Raw genomic sequence first — 22,043 nt, forward strand, 5'->3', positions numbered from 1 at the left:
CAAATTGGGTTCGGATTAATGCCTTAAATGAGAGGAAAATAGTATAGGCTTGGGACTTGTTTGCAATGGGAAAGGTCCATAGAAAATTACTATAATCATCAAGGAAAAAGACATAATAGCGGTGTCCGTTTGAACTTAAAACGGGGGACGTCCATAAGTCACTGTGAATAATATCAAAAGGCATTGTAGTAAATGACATAAAATCATGAAATGGCAATTTAATGTGTTTTCCCAAAGGACAAGAAGTACAAAAAGAAAGTCCGGCTTTATTACATTTAATCAATGCATCACTACGCAATGAATTAAGAATGGCATGGCCCGGATGCCCTAAACGAGAGTGCCATAAATTGGGTGAAGCAGCAAGAAAAGTGGATGGTGATGATATCCTATTCGTGGCAGTAATAGGATATAATTCCCCGGTGCTCTCACATCTCATTAGGCGGTTCCCCGTCTGTAAATCCTTCACAGAAAACCCAAGAGGATCAAACTCAACAGAAACATTATTATCGTTAGTGAATTTACGAACGGAAATAAGGTTTTTGATAAGTTTAGGAGCATGTAAGACATTTTTGAGGTGTAAAGGGGGATTAGGCGGGGTGAGGGAAGTGTGACCATAACCACGAATTGGAATAGTGTGACCATTACCAACAACAATACCAGTATTTTTGCTCAAATTAAAATAAGACGTGAGAGTACCTGTATTGGCAGTCATGTGAGAAGTAGCCCCCGTATCCATGTACCAATTTTCATCCGGTTGGTGAAGAGAGAAAGTGTGCATTGCGGCCTCAATATCAGTTGGTGCATATCCAGACGATGGAGGGGCTTGCATGGAGTATGCATGATGTGCATGAGTTGGACGTGGGGCTGGGCCTAGAATCCCAGTAGTGTTGGGCCGTGTTGGGCGTGGCTGCCATGCAGTAGTAGGGTAAGGACAAGGGGGCATTGCCCAAGGTGCATACTGCCATGGTGCGTACGGCCATGGAGCAGGCTGTTGCGGGACCACCGCCGGCTGCTGGGAGTTCGGCTGGCCACCACCAGCGCCACCGCCGTGGTTGCCTTTGCCACGGTTGTTGTTTGAATTGTTACCACGACCCCGATTCTTAGAGTTCCTGCCACGATTGTCACGGTTATGATTGTAATATCTACCATTGTTATTAGAGTTACCTCCATGGTGATGATTGGCAGGCTGCGGTGGTGGTGGTGGATCATCATGCACTAGGAGAGCGGTGGAGCCAGTATCGCGAGCCCTCTCCTTTGCGGTGGTGTCCTGAAGCTTGAGACGGGAACAAGCTTCTGCAAATTTAGGGAGGACATCCCTTTGTTGAATGTTGGTGACGAAGGTCGAGTACTCCTCTGGCAAACCAGCAAGCAGGCGCATCACAAGGCGTTGATCAGAAACCGGTGACCCCACATTCGCCAATTGAGTTGCAAGGGATTGTAGGCGGTTGTAATATGCAATGACAGATGAGAAATTCACCAGTTTTGTTGTGGTGAATTCGGTTTCAAGATACGTCGCCCTCGTATTCTTGTTATCTTGAAAGATTTGTGCAACCCGGTTCCAAGCTTGTTCGGCTACGTCATCAACAACGAGAACGAATGTGAGGATCTCGTGAGACACAGTGGCATAAATCCACTACAATACAGCAGCGTCAAGTCTGTCCCAGAGACTTGGATCAGCAGCCTTAGAGGCGGTGTATGCAGCGAGCTCATCGGCGTCGGTGGGGGGTATGATGTGGTTGAGAACATTGTGTATCCTTGCCTGGACTTTAAATAGAGTTGCCCACTCATGATATTGACCTGTTTCAAGGTCCAAGGGGATGGAGATCAACGATTTCACATTCGTGACAGCCAGGGCAGAGTGAAAGGTGTTTTTCTCAGCCATGGGAGAAGATGGGAAGAGGTTGAGAGAAGAAGGAAGAAGGTGGACGACGGCTAGGTTAAAGAGGATGCCTAGTCTGATACCATGTAAGATGAAATCATCCGTGAGTATTATTGATAATCATTAATCAATATATACAAGAGTTACAATAACGGTTAGCATATTCTAAGGCTTAATTACAGGAACTAAATTGCTGTAAATTAGGGATTATTATTCTAATTTATTTACTTGCTAAATATGCTAATATATGCTTTGACTATATCCTAGAATACATATAGTCTATCACTTATCAATTCGAAATCCGAGCGTGAAATTCTTTAAGGAACAAAGGATGTGTCTCAGTCTGGTATAGCGTTGTAAGAGGACTAATACTACATTCTTCTCGGAAGTTACGGATGGAGGAACTATCTTACTCAATTGCATAAGTCTTATAATCACAATGAAATGTTTAAGATGGGAGGAAACATCAAGGGTCTATTTGTTTTAACTAATTTTCACTTATTTCAGCAAAAGTAAGTTCAGATATGTTCCTATAAGTTCAATAAGTTTAGTTCAAATAACTTCAATAAGTTTAGTTCAAATAAGTTCAATAAGTTTAGTTCAAATAAGTTCAGCAAAAAATTTCAACAATTTAACACATGGATAAGTTCTTTTCAACAAAAATAAGTCGAGTTAAGTCTAATTTTAGTCAAATTAGGTACAACCACTCAATTTACCAAAAAGAAGGATAGCATACCTAACTTGTACTGAGATTATATACTTGGCTTTAACAGCGTATTCAAAATAACCAAATAGAAAACTCTATTGCAATTTACCAGGATTAAGCTTCCACAATAGTTAATGTTCCTTTTTGAAATTGACAAATCTGTAACTTGGTATGATTACGTTGATTAAGGGAAATGTTATCAAAAAGGAACCTTATTCTTTTTTGTTTTTTGGGTAAAAGAGAACCTTAACTTGACCTAATATTCAAAACAGCATCCTATGACAGGTTTACCAGAAATAAAGCAAATATCCGGCGCTTTCACTACCCCATTCCCTTTAATTCCTGTTTGTTAGTTTCACAGAGTTCCTCAAGAGGGGGGTGAATTGATATTTTATGGTTTTACAAAAATTAAACTACTAGGAACAGAAACAATAAAATATGCAAGCGAGATTTAGCGTGGAAAACTCTCTAGGCCCAATAGAGAGGAAAAAACCACGGCCCCTTTTGGGGACTTAAACAGATTCACTAATTAGGCAAAACAACTCAGTTTCTTTACAAGCCTAATCTACTCGGGCCACAATCTGTTAGTCGCCTCTGACTACAGATGACCAGGAACAACCCCTCGTTGTTCCTTCCCTTACAGAAACAGTCCCTCAACTGCTTCTCCTCACATATCTCTTGTGAGATCTTCTCTCTTGCTCAAGTAAGCCTGACTCAGGCTTAACATACAAAATCTAAACACTTAAACTGAAATCAAAGAATATTAAACTTAACACTAAATACTAGATACAAGACCACGTAACAAATACTGCTCTAAATGGGAACAGGAACAGACTTCTTTTAAAGATTAAGACTTTAAGGGTGATACCTGAAAGCTTCCGGTTGATGTAAATAAGTCTGATAAAAGTTTTGTGAAGATCTTAAGGTCTATTTATAAGAATCCAAGCTTTTACCCTAGATTCTAATCCTACACTAGTTAGGACTCTTTTCGAAAGATAGATTTTCGCAAACAGTTTCTCTAAAAGCGCGTTTTAGACAAATCCTATCTTTACTAATCTGAGAGTTGTAAATCAACTTAAAAACCTTAAGAGTATATCTTTAAGTAGGATAGTAAAATCAGTTTTAATCCTTGATGTTTATCTTTTGAAAAACAAAAACCGATTTTCTTTAGATTCAAGATTTAACTAGGACTCTTTGAAATACTCTGTTCCCATACTAAGCTGTATTTGCTTCTACTGATCTTATACCTTTCTGGACTCTAATTGACTTGCTGGGCTTCATTCTTCTTGGCCCATGATTCAATCCGTCCATACTCTTTAGACTTGTATTCTCCATGAGGTTGGACTTAATTTCCACGCTGCTTCACTTCTTGCCTTGTTGTGTACTTGTCCTAGCTTAGAGTGACTTGCTCCTGTCAATCCTTAATTTAACAATCAGTAGAGTGTAAGCTTGTCATCATCAAAACCCAGGAATCAACAATTTCCCCCTTTTTGATGATGACAACCTTACAGATTAATAACATTAAAATATATAAGAATGACTGAGGAATGGAACATGTAACCTGACAGTCGAGTACCAAGATCAATCTTAGCCAGGTACAGAAGAGTTACTAAGGTGTCGAACCTATGTATAGACACCAACAGTTTTGAACACATGTTGCCCCTCTTAATATCTTCCCCCTTTGGAATTATCAAAAAGGGTGCTAGGAAAAACGATTCCTCGACGAAGAGGAAAGAACATATGTGAATTATATTACCCTTCCAAGCAGAGTGACATCATGCAGCTCAAGTCGGTCAACGAGTTTGACCGCACCCCTGCAAGCAAAACAAGGAAAACGCAACAAAGAGCACAATACAAGCAACCAATTCTACAAGTCAATGTGGGTCAACTATCAGAACGTAGGAAAAGCGCACTAATGATCATTAGTCATAAACTTGGCGCATCAAAACCAACCAAAAAAAATTGTTTAGAGAGCAATCAGAGATGAAATTGTTTTTGAGATAGCAGATTTATAGGGGGTGGGGTAAGATCTGGTTGTAGCAGGGTCAGGGTTGGGGTGCATCGTCATCAGCAGGAGCCACCTCTTCTATCACCATGTCAGCTAGGCGCTCCGTCATGTCATTGAAGAACTCAGCCTGGTCCTGCTGCATCTTGTGTATCAGCTCCTGTAAAGATGTGACAGCAGACATCAGAACAATATTGTCTAGCTGCAGTTGATCTACCTTGGTCATGAGGAGCTGAATTGAGCCATCTGGTGAGGGAGCAGCAGACTGAGTTTCCCCTTCCTTGTCCGAGTCAGACTCCTCAACCCGGTACACCGGAGGTGCGCCCTTGGAGGAACTGGCGAGACGGCTGCTACGACGAATAGGCTGAGTGGACACAGGGGAGAGATGAGGTTGCTGAACAGGTGAGGCAGATGGTTTTGGACTTTGTTGTGTTGGTCCCGCATTGTGAGACACATCCTCAGAATGACCCTCTTCGTCTTGACACGGAACGGCTACCTCTCCCTCTTCCTCAGAGAAGTCCTCCTCCTCATCGACATCTTCTTCTCCCTCTTCTTCCTGAGGTGTAGTATCTCCCACATTTGTCTTACCAACACAGACGACTCCATCCACTACACTCAGGCTAATCCCATTCAAGCAAGCTTTGTTAAGGATATGGGCAGGAGTAAGAGGTTCAGCTGAGTAACGAGTAAGGTCAACCCCAACCTTTCTCATGATGAAGGTAAGAAGAGAACCATACCCAATCATATTGTTCTGGGAGACGGAGTGAGTGAGATGGGAGATAAAAACGACAGGAAAGTTTATTTGGCGCTGAGATTCTAGGAGAAAGATGTAGATCAGATCTAACCTGCTTGCCAAAGCACGCTTGTCATGACGCGGAACAATACCTCGTCGGACCACATTGAAAAGGACCTTTTGAAAAGGAGTGAGGACAGACTGGTTGAGAGCTTTTGGGTGCTTCCCTTGACCACCAAAATATGAGTAAACTTCCTTCATTGTTGCACCCCCGAGCTCAATTGGACCCTTACCCTTGTGATAGACTTCCTCTCCTAACACAGGGACTTTGAACCAAGACCCCAATTTCTCAGCATCAAAGCTAAATTGCTTCCCATTAACTTCAGAACTACAAACCCCCTTTTGATTGACAAAGTTTGAGCAAAATTCCCCCATTGCTTCTGGATACATGCAAGCTTTAGAACAAACCTCAAAAAGATAAGTCCAACCTTGAGACTCGATCGTCTCCAACAACTCTACAAACCCTATTTCCCGACACCAACCAAAATCTATGCTAAGACCAGGGAGCATGCGATCGGGGGGAAAATAGAAGAATTTTGTGGGTTCGAGTTTTACCTTCTTCTCAGCTGGAACATGAGGTTCCCCCTGAGTCAAAGCAGCGACTTCCTTCTTCAAGACCAACTTTCGTTTGGTGGTGAGTTTTGTAGTTGATTTTGTGGCTGGTGGTTTGGGAGTTGGTTGTTTGGGAGGCATTGTTTCGGGATGAATGGTTTGAAGAGGTATGACGGTGATGATGGGTGTAGAAGGGGAACATGAATTTGTAGGGTTTGGGAATTGAAGTTTGTAGAGGGTCATGATTTTATAGGGAAGGCTGTTGCGATTTACTAGGAGAGATAAGTGAATTTTGAATTTTAAAATTGGGGATTTGATAAGAAGGAGGGGATGTTCCAAGATTTTTATAGGCGGAATGATTAGAATGGGAAGAGTTTTGGTGTTGGGAATCGGAGTGTGGGAAGCGTGTTGGAGTGAATAAAAATGGAATAGTAATGCATGCACCAGTTTTTGTAAGATTCGATGAATCAAATTAAATGCTTTCCATTCATTTTTAGTATTCCCACTTAGACCTCGAATTGAAAGCAGGTATTGGAAACAAGTGCGATTACCTTAATAGTGTGCAGACGTGGCTGTGGTAATGCACACAGCTGGATTTTGCAATCTGAGTCTGATGGTTAGTCCATTCATGAAGAGAAGTTTTATAAATAAAAACAAGGAAAAACGTAACTAAAATATAAATAATAATAATTTTTTTTTTTTTTTTTTTTTTTGTGATATCCAGTGAAGTTAGAAAGTAAGTAAGGGCAACAGTAATCATTGTATTCGTATCATACCAAGTTCTAACCTTAGCTTGTCGTGTCTGTCCCTGTTAAGCGGTTTGGTCAAGATGTCAGCTATCTGATCTTCTGTGGGACAGAATTCAAGTTTGACCAGTTCCTTTTCCACATAGTCTTTTAGAAAGTGATGACGAATGTGAATGTGTTTGACTCTTGAGTGGTGGACTGGATCTTTTGATATGCAGATAGCACTAGTGTTGTCACACAGGATAGGAACACATTTTAATTTCATACCAAAGTCTCTAAGTTGTTGCTTGATCCATAGCATTTGGGAACAACATGAAGCAGCAGCTACATATTCAGCTTCTGTTGTGGATAATGCCACGGTGTTTTGTTTCTTGGAAGCCCAGGAGACTGCACATGCTCCTAGGAACTGCACCATCCCTGATGTGCTCTTTCTGTTTACTAAATCACCTGCATAGTCAGCATCTGTATATCCTTTGAGATCAAAATGATCATAGTTAGGGTACCATAGGCATAAGTCATCTGTTCCTTTTAGGTATCTTAGAATTCTTTTTACTGTTGTGAGATGGGATTCCTTTGGATTAGATTGGAAGCGGGCACAGACACCTACACTGAATGCAATGTCTGGTCTGCTTGCTGTAAGATAAAGTAAAGAGCCTATCATACCTTTGTATCTTGTTTGATCAACACTCTTACCTTCTTGATCCTCATCTAGTCTTGTAGTTGTTCCCATTGGTGTGTGGTTGCTTTTAGCCGACTCCATTCCATATTTCTTGATGAGGTCCTTTATGTATTTCTGTTGATGTATCATGATGCCTTGTTCCGTTTGTTTGATTTGAAGACCTAGGAAGAAGTTAAGTTCTCCCATCATGCTCATTTGAAATTCTTGCTGCATTAAGTCAGAGAATTCCTTGCAAAGATCTTCGTTAGTAGCACCAAATATAATATCATCAACATAAATTTGAACTATTAGTATATCTGTATTTCTTGACTTAAGGAACAGGGTTCTATCAACCTTACCTCGATTGAATTTATTGTCTAGTAGGAAGTGAGAAAGTCGTTCATACCATGCTCTTGGAGCTTGTTTTAATCCATATAGTGCTTTGTCCAGCTTGTACACATGTGAGGGATATTCTGGATCTTCAAACCCTGGTGGTTGTTCCACGTAGACTTCTTCTTTGAGATGTCCGTTTAGGAACGCACATTTTACATCCATTTGATAGAGTTTGAATCCCATGTATGAAGCGAACGCTATAAGTATACGTATTGCTTCCATTCTGGCAACTGGAGCAAATGTCTCTTCAAAATCTATCCCTTCTTGCTGATTGTATCCTTTGACCACCAATCTGGCTTTGTTCCTAGTGATGGTTGCATGCTCGTCTTGTTTGTTTCTGAATACCCACTTTAGACCTATTACTCTGTTGGCTAAAGGTGTGGGCTCAAGATGCCATACCTTATTTCTTTCGAATTCATTGAGTTCCTCCTGCATGGCAATGATCCAATCAGAGTCAGTTAGTGCCTCTTTATAATTTTTAGGTTCAATCATTGATAAATAAGCATAAAAAGCACAAAAGTTTTTAAGTTGTGATCTCGTTGTTGTTCCTCGTCCAAGATCACTAATTATTTGGTCAAGTGGATGCGAGCTTTGATGTTTCCAAGGTCTGGGTTGGAATGGTGTAGAGGCTTCTTCGGCACGCTGTTCTGTTTGAGCATTTTGTTCTGTATGATCCTCATTTTGCGTTTGTTCTACTTCAACTGTTCCTCCTTCTGGTGTTTCAACATCCTGTGTCTGTTCTTCTATTTGAGAAGTCCTTTTTACTTCTTCGTCTTCAGTTTTTCTTGTGAGTCCTAGTTCGAAATTTCCTTCAGGAGTTGTACCTGTAACAGAGTTTTGGGAGTCAGTTTCATCAAATATAATATGTATGCTTTCTTCCATGCACATGGTCCTTTTGTTGAATACTCGATATGCTTTGCTGTTCGAAGCGTATCCCAAGAATATAGCTTCATCACTTCGTGCATCAAATTTTCCCAGTTGGTCTTTTCCATTGTTGTGGACGAAACACTTGCATCCAAAGATTCTTAGATGAGTTATGGAGGGTTTTCTTCCTCTATATAATTCATATGGGGTTTTGTTTTTGATTGCTCTAACCAACACTCGATTTAGCACATAGCATGCTGTGTTTAGAGCTTCGGCCCAGAAACTTTTTGGAAGTCCACTAGCAATCAGCATTGTTCTTGTCATGTCTTCAAGAGTTCGATTCTTTCTTTCTACCACACCATTCTGTTGAGGAGTTCTAGGTGCAGAGAAGTTATGACTTATTCCTGATTCTTTGCATAGGTCATCAAATTTTTTGTTTTGGAATTCAGTACCATGATCTGATCTGATGTGGACCAGTTTGTGATTGCTTTGTCGTTGGACTCTAGAAGCAAATGCCACGAATTCTTCAAATGTTTCTTCCTTGCTGGCTAGGAAGATTACCCATGTGTATCTTGAGAAGTCATCTACAATAACAAGCACATATCTTTTTCCACTTCTACTTTGAGTTCTCATTGGTCCACATAAGTCCATGTGGATCAGCTCCAGTGGTCTTGTTGTACTGATCATTCCCTTTGACTTGAAAGAAGTTCTCACTTGTTTTCCTTTGATACAGGCATCACATACTGATACTTTTGCGAACTTGGTATTCGGAAGACCTGTGACTAAATTTTTTGAATTCAACTTGTTCATTAGAGAGAAACTAGCATGACCAAATCTTTTATGCCACAATAATGGATCATCTTCAATAACACTGAGACAGGTCAGATTGGAGTGAGGAACGGAGTTAAGGTTAACCACATAGGTGTTCCCTTTCCTCTGTCCCTCTAAGATCACTGTATTAGTGTTACTGTTGATAATCAGACATTTATTCGAGAAGAATTTAGCATAATTTCCTTTGTCACAGAATTGAGAAATGCTTAATAAGCTATGTCCTAGACCTTCAACTAAAAATACATTATCGATGGAGTGAGACTTTGACTTACCGACCTTACCAATCCCAATGATGTTACCTTTGTTGTTATCGCCAAAAGTCACAGTTCCACCTTCATAGGTCGTGAGTGAGAGAAATCTGTTTCTGTCTCCTGTCATGTGCTTGGAACAACCGCTGTCTAGGTACCATGTGTTGTTCCCCCTCACTTCGACCTGCATAAGATTTTTAGTTAGAGTTTTTAGGAACCCAGCATAGCTTGGGTTCCTTGCTTGGAATCAAATCGCTTTTCTTTACCCATTTAGTTCTGGTGTGTTCTATGTTCTTTTCCAAGCTTCGTTGGTTTTTGGGACAAGAGATTCTGTAGTGACCAATTAGGCCACAGAAGGAGCATATTATGTCACTATAGAGATCTACTCTAGTCTTTCTAGGTTGACGTTTCTTATGGTTGAAACCTAGTCCTTCTGTGCGTTTGGTTCTAGCTTCTTCTATCCATTTAGGTGTTCCTTCTATTTTGTGTCTAGTCTTTCTAGCTAGTTCATCTTCTAGTTTGGTCTTTCTTGGTGAATCTTAACTAGTTCCAGTTGAGTTCTTTCTAGTTCATCTTTGTAAAGGCTTTTAGTCTTGGCCACTTCTAGATCAATTAGTTCTTGTTTTAGCCAGATGTTTTCACTTCGTAAGGCTTCACAGATTTCTTTTATGTGGAGGTTCTGATCAAAGAGGTTAAAGAACCGTTTGTCTATATCTATGTTAGTATTTTTTGTCCATTCTAGCTCATTACTAAGTTCTTTTATGGTGGTCTGGTGTTCTTTATCAGAGTCTAACTTTTCTTTCAGTAGATCCTCATAATCACTAGTGAGACAGGAAAGTAGATCAAACAATTCTAATTTGGAAAGAGATTCAAGTTTATTTTTAATTTGAGTGAGACTTGCCTGGAATTTTTCAGATTCTGAGTCAGATCCATCTTCTTCATGTTCAGCTACAAGGCATAGGTGAGCTGTTTCTTCGTTGGGTTGTTCCTGTTCCTCATCCGAAGAAGTGTCTCCCCATGCAGCAATCATGGCCTTTCTTACGTCAGTTTTGGAGAATGAGTTCCTGTTATCTTTGAATCTGTCTCTGGTTGTTTCCTTTCCTTTTCCTCGTTCTTGATCCCAGAGGGGGCATTCCCTAATGCGATGTTCCAAGTTTCCACACTTATGGCATCCAGTATCAGTTTTGGAGAATTTCCGGTTAGGTTTCCCTCGGTGATCTCCATCTTTATAGTTCCTGAACATTCTTCTGAATCTCCTAGCAAATAGAGCTGTTTCCTCATCCTCTTCAGAGTTTTCATCATTTTCAGTTTTTAGAGCAAGAGCCCTATTTTTGTTATTCTCTGAAGGTCGTGCATTTAGTTGCAGTTCATGAGTCAGGAGGGATCCAGCTAGTTGTTCCAGGTTAAACTTGGTGAATTCTTTAGTTTCCTGAAGGGCAGTTACCTTGGCCATCCAGGGATCTTGTGGAAGACTTCTTAGAACTTTTCTAACTTGTTCCTCAGGGGTTATGATTTTGCCAAGAGAGTTCAATTCATTGATGATGTTAGTGAAGCGGGTGATCATGTCTTGAATTGTTTCAGAAGGTTTCATGGTGAACAATTCATATTGGTGCATTAAAAGATCAATCTTTGATCTTTTGACTTCATTTGTTCCTTCATGAGTGACTTGGAGCAGATCCCATATTTGCTTCGCATTCTTGCATCCCATTACTCTATTGTGCTCATTAGGACCTAGTCCACAGTGAAGAATTTTGACAGCCATGGCATTAAGCTCGAGCTTTTCATAGTCGGCTTTGTCAAATTCAGCAACCGGTTTAGGAACGGTTTCACTAGAGGTGTTTAGCTTAGTGACTTGGAAGTCTCCAACTTCAATGACTCTCCATACTTGATAGTTCTCAGCTTTGATAAAGATCTCCATCCTGTTTCTCCAGTATGAATAGTATTTGCCACTAAACATTGGAGGTCGTTGTGTTGAGTATCCCTCTTCGAGTTTCTCAGTTGTGTTCATAGCTTCAGAATCGTTTTTCCCGACAGAATTACCTGCAGTTAAAGGGTTCTGGCTCTGATACCAATTGTTAGTTTCACAGAGTTCCTCAAGAGGGGGGGTGAATTGATATTTTATGGTTTTACAAAAATTAAACTACTAGGAACAGAAACAATAAAATATGCAAGCGAGATTTAGCGTGGAAAACTCTCTAGGCCCAATAGAGAGGAAAAAACCACGGCCCCTTTTGGGGACTTAAACACATTCACTAATTAGGCAAAACAACTCAGTTTCTTTACAAGCCTAATCTACTCGGGCCACAATCTGTTAGTCGCCTCTGACTACAGATGACCAGGAACAACCCCTCGTTGTTCCTTCCCTTACAGAAACAGTCCCTCAACTGCTTCTCCTCACATATCTCTTGTGAGATCTTCTCTCTTGCTCAAGTAAGCCTGACTCAGGCTTAACATACAAAATCTAAACACTTAAACTGAAATCAAAGAATATTAAACTTAACACTAAATACTAGATACAAGACCACGTAACAAATACTGCTCTATATGGGAACAGGAACAGACTTCTTTTAAAGATTAAGACTTTAAGGGTGATACCTGAAAGCTTCCGGTTGATGTAAATAAGTCTGATAAAAGTTTTGTGAAGATCTTAAGGTCTATTTATAAGAATCCAAGCTTTTACCCTAGATTCTAATCCTACACTAGTTAGGACTCTTTTCGAAAGATAGATTTTCGCAAACAGTTTCTCTAAAAGCGCGTTTTAGACAAATCCTATCTTTACTAATCTGAGAGTTGTAAATCAACTTAAAAACCTTAAGAGTATATCTTTAAGTAGGATAGTAAAATCAGTTTTAATCCTTGATGTTTATCTTTTGAAAAACAAAAACCGATTTTCTTTAGATTCAAGATTTAACTAGGACTCTTTGAAATACTCTGTTCCCATACTAAGTTGTATTTGCTTCTACTGATCTTATACCTTTCTGGACTCTAATTGACTTGCTGGGCTTCATTCTTCTTGGCCCATGATTCAATCCGTCCATACTCTTTAGACTTGTATTCTCCATGAGGTTGGACTTAATTTCCACGCTGCTTCACTTCTTGCCTTGTTGTGTACTTGTCCTAGCTTATAGTGACTTGCTCCTGTCAATCCTTAATTTAACAATCAGTAGAGTGTAAGCTTGTCATCATCAAAACCCAGGAATCAACACTGTTGTTACTAACGCATAACTTCCACACCCCCTTCTCGTTCTTTTTGATTCATTGCTCTCCAAAAGAATTCAGAAAATCAAAAGATAAACAAATTAAGAAACCTCCAAAACGCAGTAAATTAGTCATACAAAATCAATTCCCATTTAATTGAAGATGAAATTAACCCCAAAGTTTTTTTAATAAAAAACACTTTAGTTGATTGAATTTCAATTTTCTAGCAAAGAAAACTGATATCAATAATATCGAAGAGAAGAAAAAAAATAAGGTTCAATGTAACCCCGCAAAACAATAAACCAACCCAAAAAAGGAAAAAAAATACAATCAAAAATTTTAAGCAAAGGTGAATTCTCCAATGGAAGGTGTTCGATCCTAAATTGTATTTTTCAAAAAGGATTGATATCTTTAGGATTATAATTAGGGCATTTTGATACTTCATGTTAGAAATTTCCAGAATACCGAAAAAATGACCCATCTTCTTCCGTTTCTTCTTTTCTCCTTCTTTGTGCACACGTCTTTATGTCCCTTGCTTTTGTTGCGGGGAAGGGGGGCTGGGATGAGGTAGGGTGAGGTGGGGATCAAAGAGTGAACCATGAGAAGAGAAGACGAAGTAAGAAGACTAGAAGCAGCAAGGATAGAAGGGAGGTTGAACGTGAAAATAAAAGACAGGAGCGGGGAGAGCGAGGAAACGGCAACAAAGAAAAAAGATTGTAACGCACAAGAAAAAATGATTGTGATAAAAAGTCTCGCCAAATATTTGACTTTTTTGCCGGAAATCAGTAACAAGGTGCTGTTGGTTTTTATACTATCAGGTCAAACTTAAGTTACACTTGAGTATTGAACCAAAATATCAAATAAGGTACCAGGGCACTTCATAAATTGAGTCCTAAATGAAATAATTTTTGACAAATTTTCCTTTACTTAGAAACAAAAGTTTGCATTAATATCTTATTAAGAAACGAGGACAAAAAAAATCTAGAAAACTTTTGTAGGAAAAAAGAATAGTTCGCACTAATCAAGCTTCCTTTAACGCACAAAATCTCTCAAGGAAGATCATCCCATTTATGATTCTGGAAAACTTGTGGAAACTTAACAAAGGCACAATCATTGAGTGATGAATAAGTTCTCCCACTTATAGATCTGTAGTCACAACTCGCAAAATTATTTTTGTTTCTTAATAATCTCTTTATATAAATCTAATTCTTATCTCCAATACCTTCTTTATCTTTATATTTCTGGCCAATAACAATAAAATAACTTTAGATTTCTAGGCTAAACATTCGAATTGTTGATCATATATTGTGTTTCTATGTTACATGATAAAATTGTGCTTCCTTAAATCTAGATTCAGGTTCCCATTTTGATTTACATGCAACATAGCCTTAGTCCCAATTACATCGAAGCATGCCAACCTTCATATCTTCCATAAACTAAAACACAATATTTGTACAATATAGAAAACAGAAGGCTAGAAAACCCACTCTTTCTCCATGATTCCAAACACTATTCCACATACATATAAATGACATAGTCATCTCAATGCAAAAACAAATAACCCCACAAGTCACAACTTTGAAGATAAGCCCAAAATACTCTTACCATAGTGCAAGCGTGCAACTCATGAATAATTATTAGTGCTAAACCTCCCTAAACATATTGTCCACACAAAGCTTTTAACTTCTTTGGGACTTCAAATTTCTAAATCAAGGTAGCAAAAGGAAAGAGAGAAACAAGAAGTGGGGAATTCAATCAGTGAAGCGAATATAGAAAAACATGAAGAGAGGTTGTATGGGTTCCCTAACAAAATCCATCCTATCTATTTGAGAACTAAATGAAGGCATAATGCCCTCGTTTCTAACAAACATACATATTATTCCAAGCTCACCAACTTCCCACATTGTTTAAAACTGGAAGTATTTACAAAACGTTCACAACCCTCTCCAATATCGGAGTTCTTTTAGAAAAACATCAACAAGGAGCAAGGAACCTATTACTTTTTCTAGTATGCAAAGTTCAAAGACAAATTCCGACCATCCGTGGACAAACTTTAATCTAACCAATATTAAATTTGCATCACTCAAACCAACATTCTTGCTCCAGAGTTCCCGTCATGACTTGATGGGTATTTATCTACTATCATGCCTCTTATATTCTGCTAAGCATCAATATCTAGGGGGAGGGGCACTTTAGGTAGTAGAATTACGGTTAAGGTGTGTTCTATTCACTTGATTTTTACTTACTTTTCCTAAACTTATCTTATCAGAACTTACCTGAAGTTATTATAACTTATCAAAAACCTATTTTAGTTATTAATTATACTTGGGTAACCCTTATTTTTTCTTGAACTTATCTTATCTTAGCTGAACTTATTTTCCTGAAATAAGTTGAAATAAGGTGAACAGAACATAGCCTAACTTGTTAGTAGCTTGAAGAATAGGATAGGTAGTTTATTAGAGGAAAAACACTATATATAGTAAATTAAGGTGAGAGAGATTATAAATATATAATCTCCCTCGAAAGATAGGGCACCGCTCCTCTTAGTCAGGAGGGTGAGAAGAGAGGGTAATGTGATGGTAAGGTGCAATGTGTGATGTAGTTGGGGTGGAGGAGTTTAAATGTGCAAAAGGAAGGACAAGATGGATATAGATGGTGAGGAGGAGGGCGGTAAACGTTCAAAACAGGCAAGTCATAATGGGCTCATCAAAGTAGCAAAGGTTGGTGCTAACAACAATGAAAATCTTAAGTTGAAACTGCCTAAGGGCTTGGCAACCCTTGGACAGCGAGTACTCTCCGTGATTGGTGTTGAAGAGACAGGCCGAACATTGTGTTTCTTCTCATGGATACGATGATTGACATGGTCAATCTAGAGAGGGTTCGGAATATATGTGGCTTTGTTAATGGTATATGTATGAGTAGTAATGGAAATTTGGGAGGTATGGGTTTTTGGTGGAAGGATAATAATGTGGAGGTTTGCTCCTATTCTATTCATAACTGTTTGATTTGTTTAAGTTAGAAAGTTGGCGAATTAAATTATGTGAAAGTTATGTACGGAAAAAGAGGGATTCAAACCCTTGGTAAACAAAAGCCTACATAGTTGTTCCAATGCTACGCTTTCGACCGACATTTGTGACCACACTAACATTCCGGTGTGGAGATCGGTGGGGGTGTATGGTTGGCCACAGCAGAAAAATAAGAATCTCACGTGGAAGATGATGACACACATTAAATCGAGCAGGCCATTACCTTGTGGGATGTTAGGGGATTTTAATGAAATTGTTCGTATGGAGGAAAAGAAGCGAGGGATACCACGCAGCGAGAGGTTGATGGATGTGTTCCGAGTTGTGATTAATGATTGTGGATTTAAAGACCTTGGCTTTAGAGGGAGCATATTTACGTGGAAAAGGGGAACAACAACGATTACTTTTAAACGTGAGCGACTTGCTTTTGGCAGATGGAGATTGGTGTAGTGCTTTCCTTTATTTCCAAGTTCGTCAATTTCCTATTTACATATTTGGCCATGCTCTGATTGTGCTGACTGCTTGTAACTACTATGAACACGGCAGGAAGGAAAAAGTGCTTTAAGTTTGAAGCTCTATGGCTTTCAAACGATGACTGCGGTAAGGTGGTTGTGGAGGCTTCGGCGAGTAGTACGGGCAGGAGGCGGCCCAAACTCGTATCTGTGTGCGTGAAGAGTTTAACGTATGGGCATCACACCGTTTTCGGAGTGTGAAGAAAAAAATAAAAGAGACGTAGTGCAACTCTAGAAGGCACAAGGTAGAGTTCCGGATGCCGATATGTACTACTATCTACTGAGCTTGACGACTTCCATAGACTTGAAGAACCTTATTGGCATGCAAGGGCTAGAGCTAATGAAACTCGGGATGTTGATAAAAACACTAAATACTTTCACTAGAAGGCTAGTCATCGTAAGCAGATTAATGGGGAATTTTAAATTGTAGGTCTTCTAGATGATAATGGGGTATGTCGAAAGAATAAGGCCCTGTTTTTAGAGCTAAGTTGAGCTGAATATTACTGAAATGAAATAAGTAATAAGTAAAAAATAATAAATAGTAAATAGTAAATACGAAGTTGTACATCGTAAACAATAAAAATAAAAATAAAAAAAATACATAATAAAAAAAATGAATAATGAATTACAAATAATAAATAATATAAATAATAGGATTGGATAAGTGGATAACTACGTGTGCGTAATAATAATAGTAATTAATAAATAAATAATATATAATAATAATTAATAAATACATAAATGAATAAATATAGTATAAAAGGATCCACAAAATTAACAATTGATTAAAAGTTGAGTAATTATAAATGACAGTACAAGTAGGGAATGGGTGGATGGGAAATGTAGGGATCCATTTTCCTTCTCCTTTCAACAAACCATATCCTTCTTGCCTTGAAAAGGTTTAAAAAGGAAAACGCAAGCTCACTCCTTCGTTCACCCCCCCCCCCCCCCCCCCTCCCTCTTCTCTCCACCATTGTCACCTAAACACACTATTAAAATCATGCAAGATGACCATTTCAATGAATAATAATAGTCTAGAATGTAGAAAGTCAAAAGCTGGTTTAAACAAGAATAAGTAGGTCAAATAAGGTATAAGGAACAAAAAGGGAAGCAAAGACTTCCCGGCTTCAATAAAACTATTAAGTTGCAATATGAAAAAAGCAGAATAAACCAAGTTTTGACTGCAATATGTATACCTGCATCATACGCATGTCAAAACGCCCAAAAAACACCGTCACAGACACCAGAAGGTCAAAAACGGTTTTAAACAAATCAGCTGATGTCCTGAAATTAAAAGAGGGTAGTCAAACAAGAGTTCACCTCTTCTGTAAATATATTCAACACCCCAAAGAGACTAATCAACAAACTGTGACATATAAAACAAGGTGGTGACTAATACCCTGAATACCAAGGAACCATGTCTAGGAACTCAGGCTTCTTCATCTGCCTCTTCAATTTCTCGTATTCTTTAAGTGACAAAGGGTGTGTAAGAGCCCATCTGTTGGTAGTCACAAATCAAAGAAGTAGAACAGAAAATGAGGAATACAAAAATGAGTAACTATCAAACAATGAACAAATTTTAACAAAGAAAAAAAGGTATCAAAAACATTATCCACTTCCAGCTACTGACAACTTATTTCTAATTAATATCAGATGTTTTCTATGGATCTCAAATTTTAAGAGCGCACCATAAAGTAAGAGGTGCTTGATGCTATCTGCTAAAACTTGGATACCAAATAACCATTTCAAAATAGGCCTTTTCAGGTTCTTATAAAAAAAAATCCTAAATGACAATAGGAACTTCCTAATTTAATAAATAAATTCACAAAATAATACAAAGGAAATTCACAGTTTTGAACGAAAGCTAGCATGTTATAACATTATATGCCATAGTGGATGACACTTAAGCAGGCTCCTTATAAAGTATTGAGATATTCTTAATAGTACCCTCCTACTATTGACATTTCCATTTGATACACAATTTTTTTTATATATATAACACACGGCAATTCTATACTTTGGGCTTCACGGCTAATGTGAACATACTGTTATTCAAACGTTATGTTGAATTTTTAATCAAAATGAAAAAAAATTGTTGGGTTTCCCTTCCCTTCTATACCAGTTATCATGGATTTTTTAATCATGCTTCACCTCAAAAGTATTAACTAGTGACCGATTACTTTTTCTCTTCTCATCCAAACTAGCAAAGCTCTCAACTCCAACATTACCATAAATCACTTGAACTTCCAAAAGCATCATAACCTCCATAATTAGCATACCCTTGATGCCCTGCAACTCCGACTCCATAATTATAAAAATAAGACACCCACCAATTTTTGCTAATTACTCCGTAATATTATTAGATTCAAAACTCACTTCTTTATTTCAGTCCATTAACACCATAACTTATAGCTAAAGGAGGCCACTTCAGCCCCTTGGTTTTGACAATAGGTCAGCTGGTCAGCATTCCGACCCCAATGAAGGCGACATATGTCGAGGGAGGCGTGACTTAAATTTTAAGGATAGGCGTGCACGAAAGAAAGAATTTACATAAGTATCTTAACCAAATGTCTTCGTCTTTTTCACTTATCTTCTTCTACTTAGTTCTCCTCGTTATAAAAATTGGGAGGAGGTTTGGAACAAGACGAGGGACAGCAAAATCGAGCAACCATTTGGAAATCGGGGAATTTTAAGAGAAGGAAAAGAGGGAATTTTGCACATGAAGATAAAGATTAAGGTTTTGGGGATCATAATAAGAGAGAGAAAGGGATTCCCGGCTTACTTAATGTCAGTTTAACACCTTATATTCACGGTAGTCATGAAGCACAAGTACAATGGTATCATGTGTAATTAAGAAAAGAATTTTGTACAAAATAAAAAAGTCAATAGTACAAGAGTACAATCAAGAATTTCACTGAAGATTGTTTAATAAAAGTGAACTGCTCCACCTGGTTAGGGGCATAACGGTACACGTACAACCCAAAAATGCTTGATTTTCGTTGTTTCCTACAACGAACAATACAAATGGGACACGCAAATTGTATGGTTTGGCAGCCAAAATGGGAATAGAGAGAGTAATAACTCACCCAGTTGACCTTGCAACTACATAATTAGCTATGTAAAGGCCTATAAAGGTGGCCCGTAAGGAATATATAGGGGAAATTTCGTCCGGCGACTCTGCACATGTGCCGCTGCTGCATGCAAGCTGCCATGGAACAAAAGAATAGACCAACAATCATGCAGTGTTATACGATAAATTACGAAGAGCTTAATCGCCAAAAAATTACCAAGAAAAATTCTTTAAAATTTTGATCACATACCTCGCCGTAAATTACCCACTTTGACAATAAAGGGTAGTCACTTGCAGATCCAACAGGAGCAAACCAAGAAGAGCACACTTGGTCTTTCAACTCATTCATTTGCATTAACTTTGCAAGCCAGGTGTTCCTGTCTTCCTTCTTCCAAAAGGGAAACCAGCTGAAGCTCTGCTTCTCTTTCACAATAGCTCGATTTCCGCAGTGACTATAGAATACACAGCAGGCAACACTAATTACCTGCAAAGCACCAAATTAGGGGGGAAAAAAGCCCACTTGAAGCAAAGGCATACAATGTACTCAAGGAGTTATCAAACTTACTACACAATTTTGAAGGATGGTCCAGATGTCCGGCCTCTTGCCAGCCACACGGGCAACAAGACCAAGGTACCAAAGGCCATAGAAAATAAGGTGGAAAACCAGAAGAAACAGAATGGAGGATATATAGACTGTTATGAATAAAGAAAGGTTCATCCTCAAATCAATTCCCATTGATTGAAAACTTGGGAGGTGATATACAGCTGCCACAAAAATCCAGGTAATATACCTGTATATACAGTCACCCAGTGAACGAAAAATTAGTCATAAAAAAGAAAAAGAAAAACCACATCAAAAACTAAATGGATAAGTTCACCATGAATACAGTACTCACCATTTACTAAAATTTGAATAACTTGGTTTAATTGTCTTCCCAATGAACGGTGATGAGAAAAAATAGAAAAATCCAAACAAACAGATATACATAAACCACCACTTAATGTTGCTGTCAAACCCTTGTATGAAAGTATTCATACTATCGAACGATATGAAAAAAAGGCACCCCAGGGCAACTGCTATGATAGCATGACGAGAGTGCTCATGTGGATAAGGATAACAATGAGGCAGTATATTCCTGAAGCTATCCATTCTAATTGTATCCAGTAAACCAACAGCCGGCCTGTTCGAACCCATTCCGCAATAAGAAACCAGCTCCTGTAGTACAATAAATCCAGTTCTTTGTTGCTGAACCAACTTCTCGAATGACCTATTCCAATTAATATATTGAACTCTGTAAGTTTTCATAGATAAAAGGATAATGGCAATGACCAAAGAAGTATCTTCACAAAATATTTGCTTCCATATCCTATAGAAAATAAATTCTGAAAAACAAATATAAGAAGAATGGAGGTTTAAGCCATTAAAAGAAAACAACCCTATGGATGCAAAGAAATGTAATTCCTGGTATAATTCCATAAGCGCCCACAAATTGTTACCATTACATAGTACCTTATAGTCTTCATTAGTCAAAACTAGCCAACTTTAACCATTACTCTTCATTAGTTAAACATGGTTCCGTTATGTATGTATGAAATGAGTCTTCTTTAAGCTTGGCCATCAGATGGAGTTTTGATATGCTTTTTCTCTTAAACCTAGAAAATGATTTGGAATTGATACCACTAAAGCATGACTCATATGACTGCATCAACAATTGGCACTTCTGACGGCTTAAACCTGCAGCTAGAAACCATGCTTGACCTTATAAGAATACTCTCTATCCCTCAATAAATTTAATAGCTTCCAATTTGGGATCCCCTACTAATAAATTTACATCAACCTTTTTTAACTTCTCATGTTTACTTTTTCTCAAAAGTTGGTCCACACCCACCCACCCATTTCTTCTCTCCGCTTATTCACTCGGCTTAATCTCCTTGCGATCAGTAGAAGTTAAGTTAATTGGAACAGAGCAAATAATAAACATACTTGGCCAACAAATTCATACTAAAATGGCATGTTAAAGGAATGCATTACTTTAGTAAAGTAGCAAAGTGAATGCAGTTCCACTCCTAACACTTCTTAAGCTAAACTAACTAAGCGGAAACTAGTAATATATGGAGTACAAAACTTTAGATTGAGGGATAACAAGGATGTACTCGTAATCAATATTTCAAATTGCCCCCACTTAATTCAGCAATACTCTATTCAGCTTTTACTTTCAATCCTCGCACAAAGGTCACAAATTCTTCAAAAAAAAATAGAAAAAAAGGTTGCCCACTAGTTTAACTATAAAAAACGAGGAGCAAGAAAAATCACATGTTCAATACCCAAAAACTGAAAATATACTTTCTCCGTGCGGGATTAGAAGTCACTTTAGGGTCAAAAAAGTTGTCACCTTTCCTAAAATGGTAGTGGCTTTCGAAAAATGATTTAGGATCTACTAATATGCATCTCCTTAACTTAAATGACAAGAATGAGATAGATATAACATAACTATTGTAAAGGTAATTTTGTAAATCATGTCAAAACTCAATTGTGAGAGGTCAAGACAAACTAATCTCTGTCAT

General features: G+C 38.3%; 1 pseudogene; it reads right to left on the reverse strand.

The window, feature by feature from the left end:
* Positions 1-22,043, reverse strand: part of LOC110804599 (uncharacterized) — a 31,991-nt pseudogene that overhangs the window by 8,412 nt on the left and 1,536 nt on the right.

This window comes from Spinacia oleracea, chromosome 5 (genome assembly GCF_020520425.1).
Source record: "Spinacia oleracea cultivar Varoflay chromosome 5, BTI_SOV_V1, whole genome shotgun sequence".
In the NCBI taxonomy this organism is placed as follows: Eukaryota; Viridiplantae; Streptophyta; class Magnoliopsida; order Caryophyllales; family Amaranthaceae; genus Spinacia; species Spinacia oleracea.